This window comes from Nerophis ophidion, linkage group LG18, assembly GCF_033978795.1.
Source record: "Nerophis ophidion isolate RoL-2023_Sa linkage group LG18, RoL_Noph_v1.0, whole genome shotgun sequence".
NCBI lineage: Eukaryota > Metazoa > Chordata > Actinopteri > Syngnathiformes > Syngnathidae > Nerophis > Nerophis ophidion.
In genome coordinates, this window is record NC_084628.1 from 25398685 (window position 1) to 25407672 (window position 8988).

The window sequence follows — 8988 nt, forward strand, 5'->3', positions numbered from 1 at the left end:
CCAATCAGCGCTCACTTCCGCCTTACCGAACCAAAGCGAGTTTATACTGCGACCGATACTGCCAAAAATGTAAGGTAACGTCCCGATACCAGGGAAGGTCGATACTTTTTAAGAAGGGTAACGAGTAAATGAAACTTTTTCAAAACAGATTACGGGTTAGAAAAGCTAATTTTAGTTGCATGGAGATGGTGGAAGAACATATAACAATTGATTCTCATTAAAAAGAAAATGGTTTGTTTGTTTTTTAAATCCATCCATCCATCCATTTATCCATTTTCTACCGCTTGTCCCGTTCAGGGTCGCGGGGGCTCGCTGGAGCCTATCTCAACTGCATGAAGGCGGCGTACACCCTGGACAGGTCTCCTCCTCATACAGGGCCAACACAGATAGACAACATCCATCCATCCATTTTCTATCGCTTATTCCCTTTTGGGGTTGCGGGGGACGCTGGCGCCTATCTCAGCTACAATCGGGCGGAAGGCGGGGTACACCCTGGACAAGTCGCCAACTCATCGCAGGGCGAACACAGATAGACAGACAACATTCACACTCAAATTCACACACGAGGGCCAATTTAGTGTTGCCAATAAATTATCCCCAGGTGCATGTTTTTTGGAGGTGGGAGGAAGCCGGAGTACCCGGAGGGAACCCACGCAGTCACGGGGAGGACATGCAAAATCCACACAGAAAGCCTGGGATTGAACCCTGGACTACTCAGGACCTTCGTATTGTAAGGCAGAACCTTCGTATTGTGAGGCAGATGCACTAACCCCTCTTCCACCGTGCTGCCTATACATTATACATGTATATAGATATAAATATATACATATGTATATATATATAAATGTATATATATATATATATATATACATTTATATGTACACACAGATATGTACATGTATATAAACATATATACTCATATATACACATACATATACATAGATATACATATACATACATATATACATACATATACATATATATACACATACACACATTAATATATACATATACATACATATATACATATACATACATACATATATACATAAACATACATATATACATACACATACATGTATATATATACATATACATACATGTATATATATACATAGACATACATATATATACATACATACATACATACATACATATACATACATATATACATATACATACATATATATATATACATACATATATATAAACATATACATACATATATATACATATACATACATACATATATATACATACATACATACACACACACATATATATATGTATATATATATATATATATATATATATATATATATATATATATACATACACACACACACACACACACACACACACACACACACACACACACACACACACACACACACACACACACACACACAGTGTCCAAAGTACAGCTCATGGCTTTTTTTTTTAACGGCCTGCAGCACAATCGTCAGCATTCTAACATGAGCATGCTAGATTTTGTGCTAATTCTGACGTTGTTCACCTCGGTGTTAAATATTTGTTGCTTGACAAATGGTGCTTGTTAGCATACTAACATTAGCATGCTGGCTTTTTTTTTCAGCTAATTGTGTAGGTAAGTCACCTCAGTGATTTTATGGTACATGCTAACATTAGCAGGCTATCATTTTTTTTTTCAGGTACACAACTCAGAGTAAAATATATAGGTACTTGACACATGTTACAGTTAGCATCTTAGCATGCAACATTATGATATATTTTTTTAGCTAGTTTAGCAGGTACACAGTTCAGTAAGCAAGCTATTGTTAGAACATTAGCATATTACTGATAGCATGCTAGCTTTTTGAGCTCATTTTCTCCTATTTTTTGTTCCTCGAAGCTATCGGGCCAGAGTGCTAACTGTTAGCATTTCAGTTCGGCTTTGGTTAATTCAGCTTTCACACAATGTCCACTGAAATTGCATTTTCTCCTTCTTTGAAACATATCTGTATATCGTACTAGTTTTGAAGGTGCGTACTATCAAAATAGTTCTCTCGTTCTCTGATGTGTCAGTCTGTGGTCCTTAGTATAAAAGGTTTGGGCACCACTGATACTTTCACTGCTGTAAAATAACGACAAAAAACATATTTTTAACAGAATATAAACATTGTTCAAGGATTCATCATAACAAAGTTCATGGTTTGTGAGACCATGTGTACATTAGCGCAGATCCAGATTCAAAACCTACCCAGACTTCTTGAATCTGGACTGGATTACCCAACAGATCCTGAAGGTTAATAAAAACAGTTTGTGATTTGTGAAACCTTTACTATTATGGTATAGACAGGGTTACGGGGACAAGGAGTTCGGTAAAGTACAACCCCTTTTTTGTCCAAAAAATGGCCAAAAATCATTGGAGTAAAGTTTGGCGGCATGCCACGCCCGCATCTTATGGCGTAGGAAAATTTTGTTCGCGAATTATCATCACTTCCATTTGTAATTTTAACCACGACTCATTTGGCCAAGGTCCCTATAGGAGGAATTTGTTAAAGTACGACCCTCTTTTGTTCCCCTGAAAAAGGATCAAAAACCATTGGTGCAAAGTTTGGCGCCATGCTACGCCCACATTTTATGGCGTAGTAAAAAAAATTTGCTCGCAATTTATCATCGCCTTTATGTGTAGTATCTGTATTTTATCCCGCGATTCATTTGGCCAAGTCCCTAGGAGGACTTTGTTAAAGTACGACCCCTTATTTCCCTGAAAATGTCCAAAAACCATTGGGGTAAAGTTTGGCGCCATGCCACGCCCACATCTTAGGGTGTAGGAATTTTTTTTCCACTATTTATCATTGTCTATACGTGTAGTATCTGTCATTTTAACTGCGACTCATTCGGCCAAAGTCCCTAGGAGGACTTTGTTAAAGTACGACCCCTTTTTTCCCTGAAAATGACCAAAAACCATTGGAGAAAAGTTTGGCACCATGCCACGCCCACATCTTACGGCATAGGAACATTTTGTTCACAATTCATCATCGCCTATATGTGTGGTATCTGTAATTTTAACCACGACTCATTCGGCCAAAGTCCCTGGTAGGAATTTGTTAAAGTACGATCTATTTTTTCCTCCCAAAAATTGCCAAAAACCATTGGAGCGACGTTTCCCACCATGTCACGCCCACATTTTATGACGTAGTAAAAAAACTGTGTTCACAATTTGTAATCGGACTCATGTGTGGTATCTGTAATTTTAACCGCGACTCATTTGGCCAACGTTCCTAGGAGAAGTTTGTTAAAATATGACCCCTTTTTTTCCCCGAAAAATGGCCAAAAATCACTGGAGCAAAGTTTGGGGCCATGCCACGCCCACATCTTAGGGCATAGGAACATTTTGTTCCCAATTTATCATCGCCCATATGTGTAGTGTCTGTAATGTTAACCGCGACTTAGTTTACCAAAGTACCTAGGAGGAATTTGTTAACATAGGACCCCTTTTATTCCCCGAAAAATGGCCAAAAACCTTTGGTGCAAAGTATGGAGTCATGCCACGCCCACATCTCATGGCGTAGGAAAATTTTGTTCGCAATGTATCATCGCCTTCTTGTGAGGTCTCTGTAATTTTAACCGCAACTCATTGTTTGCTGAAAAATGGAACACAAAAACCAAGATTGCCGTCTTCCTGTTCGTTTTCAGGCATGGGTTCTCTAGACTTTTATGTGCGCCCCGTCATGATAGACTTATCCTGCATGTGTGAAACTGGTTGCAGGTGCTGTTTTTTTATTTTTATTTTAAAGGTGGCGCTAAAAATTCAAATTTGAAATGTAATTTCCGGGAATCCCAGAATCTTACATTTTTTGCCTACAAAATATGTCAACTTTTGTTAAGGGCCTCAAAAATGTGTCCAAACGTATGGACGAAAAAACATATGTTTCAATACATCTATCTATTGTATTTATATATTTGTTGTATTTAAGTGATTAGGATTTAAGTGGAAGATAGGTTAGTGCGTCTGCCTCACAATACAAGGGTCCTGGGCTCGAGCCTGTGCTTGAGATATTTCTGTGTGGAGTTTGCATGGTCTCCGGGTACTCCGCTTCCTCAATCAATCAATCAATCAACCCTACCACCCACTTCCAAAGACATGCACCTGGGGATAGGTTGATTGGCAACACTAAATTGGCCCTAGTGTGTGAATGTAAGTGTGAATGTTGTCTGTCTATCTGTGTTGGCCCTGCGATGAGGAGGCGACTTGTCCAGGGTGTTCCCCTCCTTCTACCCGAATGTAGCTGAGGCTCCAGCACCCTCCGCGACCCCGAACGGGACAAGCGGTAGGAAATGGATGGATGGATGGATGGATTTAAGTGAGGTTCATAGTTGAGAAGGCAATGACTTATTGTTTAAACTTTCAATTATGTTTTTGTTATACAAACCCCGTTTCCATATGAGTTAGGAAATTGTGTTAGATGTAAATATAAACTGAATACAATGATTTGCAAATCATTTTCAACCCATATTCAGTTGAATGCACTACAAAGACAGCATATTTGATGTTCAAACTGATAAACATTTTTTTTTTGCAAATAATCATTAACTTTAGAATTTGATGCCAGCAACAAGTGACAAAGAAGTTGAGAAAGGTGGCAATAAATACTGATAAATTTGAGGAATACTCATCAAACACTTATATGGAACATCCCACAGGTGTGCAGGCTAATTGGGAACAGGTGGGTGCCATGATTGGGTATAAAAAAAGCTTCCCAAAAAATGCTCAGTCTTTCACAAGAAAGGATGGGGCGAGGTACACCCCTTTGTCCACAACTGCGTGAGCAAATAGTCAAACAGTTTAAGAACAACATTTCTCAAAGTGCAATTGCAAGAAATTTAAAGATTTCAACATCTACGGTCACTTCACGTAAGCGGCATGGCCGGAAACCAACATTGATTGACCGTGACCTTTGATCTCTCAGACGGCACTGTATCGAAAACCAACATCATTGTCTAAAGGATATCACCACAAGGGCTTAGGAACACTAAAGATAAACCACTGTCACTAAATACAGTTCGTCTCTAGATCTGTAAGTGCAAGTTAAAGCTCTACTATGCAAAGCGAAAGCCATTTTTCAACAACATCCAGAAACGCCGCCGGCTTCTCTGGGCCCGAGATCATCTAAGATGGACTGATGCAAAGTGGAAAAGTGTTCTGTGGTCTGGCGAGTCCACATTTCAAATTGTTTTTGAAAATATTCGACATCATGTCATCTGGACCATAGGGGAAGCGAACCATCAACTGTTATCGACGCAAAGTTCAAAAGCCAGCATTTGTGGTGGTATGGGGGTGCATTAGTGCCCAAAGCACGGGTAACTTACACATCTGTGAAGGCACCATTAATGCTGAAAGGTACATACAGCGCCGTCTTTTTCATGGACGCCCCTGCTTATTTCAGCAATACAATGCCAAGCCACATTCAGCACGTGTTACAACAGCGTGGCTTTGTAAAAAAAAGAGTGCGGGTATTTTCCTGGCCCGCCTGCAGACTAGACCTGTCTCCCATCGCATTACGAAGCGTAAAATACTACAGCGGAGACGCCGTACTATTAAACGACTGAAGCCCTACATAAAACAAGAATGGGAAAGAATTCCACTTTCAAAGCTTCAACAATTAGTTTCTTTAGTTCCCAAAAGTTTATTGAGTGTTGTTAAAAGAAAAGGTGATATAACACAGTGGTGAACATGCCCTTTCCCAACTACTTTGGCAAGTGTTGCAGCCATGAAATTCTATGTTAATTATTATTTGCAAAAAGAAAACAAAGTTTATGAGTTTGAATTTCGAATATCTTGTCTTTGTAGTGCATTCAATTGAATATGGGTTGCAAAGGATTTGCAAATAATTGTTTTCTGTTTATATTTACATCTAACACAATTTCCCAACTCATATGGAAACTGGGTTTGTATTTTATTTTTTTGTATTCTATTTGAGTTACTTTGAATTTACAACCCTCTGGCGTTGTTTTGTACTGTTTTTGTACTCATTTTGATCATTGTTTCTCGTCTGTTTGTAAATGATGAAATGTACAAACAAATGTTTAAAAATAATAATATCCATCCATCCATCCATCCATTTCTACCGCTTATTCCCTTTCGGGGTTGCGGGGGGCGCTGGCGCCTATCCCAGCTACAATCGGGCGGAAGGCGGGGTACACCCTGGACAAGTCGCCACCTCATCGCAGGGCCAACACAAATAGACAGACAACATTCACACTCACATTCACACACTAGGGCCAATTTAGTGTTGCCAATCAACTTATCCCCAGGTGCATGTTTTTTGGAGGTGGGAGGAAGCCGGAGTACCCGGAGGGAACCCACGCATTCACGGGGAGAACATGCAAACTCCACACAGAAAGATCCTGAGCCTGGATTTGAACCCAGGACTGCAGGAACTTCGTATTGTGAGGCAGACGCACTAACCCCTCTGCCGCCGTGAAGCCCAAAAAATAATAATAATAATAATAATAAAACAAAATAAAAACTTCACCCTTTAACAGCCACATGCTGTCCAGGCGTCAGCTTTTCCTCCATATAAACAGCGTACCGGCCCAGTCACTTAATAACGTTGCGTTGGACGGGTTTAACAGTGGACTTTACTCAAAGATGTCTTGAAATGCTGACACGTATGATTTTTAAAATGTTTTAATGATAATGCAAGCCATACTTGGTCAACAGCCATACAGGTCACACTGAGGGTGGCCGTATAAACAACTTTAACACTGTTACAAATATGCGTCACACTGTGAACCCACACCAAACAAGAATGACAAAGACATTTCGGGAGAACATCCGCACCGTAACACAACATAAACACAACAGAACAAATACCCAGAACCCCTTGCAGCACTAACTCTTCCGGGACGCTACAATAACATCTACAGCTTTTGGAGCTCAGAGCACAACTGCACACACAACAAGGAGAAGAAGTAGCCTAGGACTTATTTGATTTAAACATTCAACTTCGTTGTAGTTCTTCGTACCAAATTAGGAGGTGTTGAAGTGAAGTGAATTATATTTGTATAGCACTTTTTCTTTAGTTACTCAAAACGCTTTACATAGTGAAACCCAATATGTAAGTTACATTTAAAGCAGTGTGGGTGGCACTTTGAGCAGGTGGGTAAATTGTCTTGCCCAAGGACACAACAGCAGTGACTAGGATGGCGGAAGTGGGGTTCAAATCTGCGACCCTCAAGTTGCTGGCACGGCCACTCTACCAACCGAGCTATACTGCCATGAAATCGCTATTTTACTAATGCTAATTGTAGCCTGTCTATGGCAAATCCAATGTTAATTAGCATCAAGCTAGCCCATTTGGGAAGCGTGGAGCCTTACTTTATTTCGAGCGTTTTCCGACCATTACTTGCTTTGTTGATGTTGGAAATAGTTTGGCCGAGTCCGCCCTGAGTGCAGCTGGCGGATTGTTTACATAAGCCTGACTTAAACAAGTTGAAAAACTTATGCGGGTCTACCATTTTTAGTGGTCAATTGTACGGAATATGCACTGTACTGTGCAATCTACTAATAAAAGTTTCAATCAATCTGAAACAGGAAGTGACATCACATGCAACAACAACAACAACAAAAAAAAGGTATTGAAATATGGCACTGTTTTTACGTGACTCAGTACCCGGTAGTACCGGTGGAATTTGGTCGGTGCCTTCAAAATGTAGTGAAGTAAATGATAAATGGGTTGTACTTGTATAGCACTTTTCTACCTTCAAGGTACTCAAAGCGCTTTGACACTACTTCCACATTTACCCATTCACACACACATTCACACACTGATGGAGGGAGCTGCCATGCAAGGCCCTAACCACGACCCATCAGGAGCAAGGGTGAAGTGTCTTGCTCAAGACACAACGGACGTGACAAGGTTGGTACTAGGTGGGGATTGAACCAGGGACCCTCGGGTTGCGCACGGCCACTCTCCCAACTGCACCACGCCGTCCCTTTTTAGTGAATTGTATTTATATAGCGCTTTTCTCTTGTGACTCAAATCTCTTTACATAGTGAAACTTAAAGGCCTACTGAAATGAGATTTTCGTATTCAAACGGGGATAGCAGGTCCATTCTATGTGTCATACTTGATCATTTCGCGATATTGCCATATTTTTGCTGAAAGGATTTAGTAGAGAACATCCACGATAAAGTTCGCAACTTTCGGTGCCAAGAGAAAAGCCCTGCCTCTACCGGAAGTCGCAGACGATGACGTAACAAGTGTGGGGGCTCCTCACATATTCACATTGATTTTAATGGGAGCCTCCAACAAAAACAGCTATTTGGATTGAGAAAACGACAACTTCCCCATTAATTTGAGCGAGGATGAAAGATTTGTGTTTGAGGATATTGATAGCGACGGACTAGAAAAAAAAAAAAAAAAAAACAAGTTAAAAAATAATTGAGACGGATTCATATGTTTTTAGAGACATTTACTAGGATAATTCTGGGAAATCCCTTATCTTTCTATTGTTTTGCTAGTGTTTTAGTGAGTTTAACAGTACCTGATAGTCGGAAGTGTACGTCCTTGGCCGGGTGTTGATGCAGCTAGTGTCTCAGGGGAGTCGACGGCAGCTTTATGGGCAGTACAAGCTCAGCTGATATCCGGTAAGAAGCGACTTTTTAACCACAATTTTCTCACCGAAACTTGCTGGTTGACATTCGGTTGGGATCCAAGTCCGCTGTGATCCATAGGAAAGTTTCACCAGTGTGAATTTTAAACAAGGAATCACCGTGTTTTTGTTGTGGCCCAACTCCATCTTTTTACTTTGACTCCTCCAATAATAATTGAACAAATGGCAAAAGATTCAGCAACACAGATGTCCAAAATACTGTGTAATTATGCCGTTAAAGCAGACGACTTTTAGCTGTGTGTGTGTGCAGCGCTCATACATCCTAAAAACCCGTGACGTCAAGCGTACACGTCACATTACGCGACGTTTTCAAGAAAAAACTCCCGGGAAATTTAAAATTGCAAT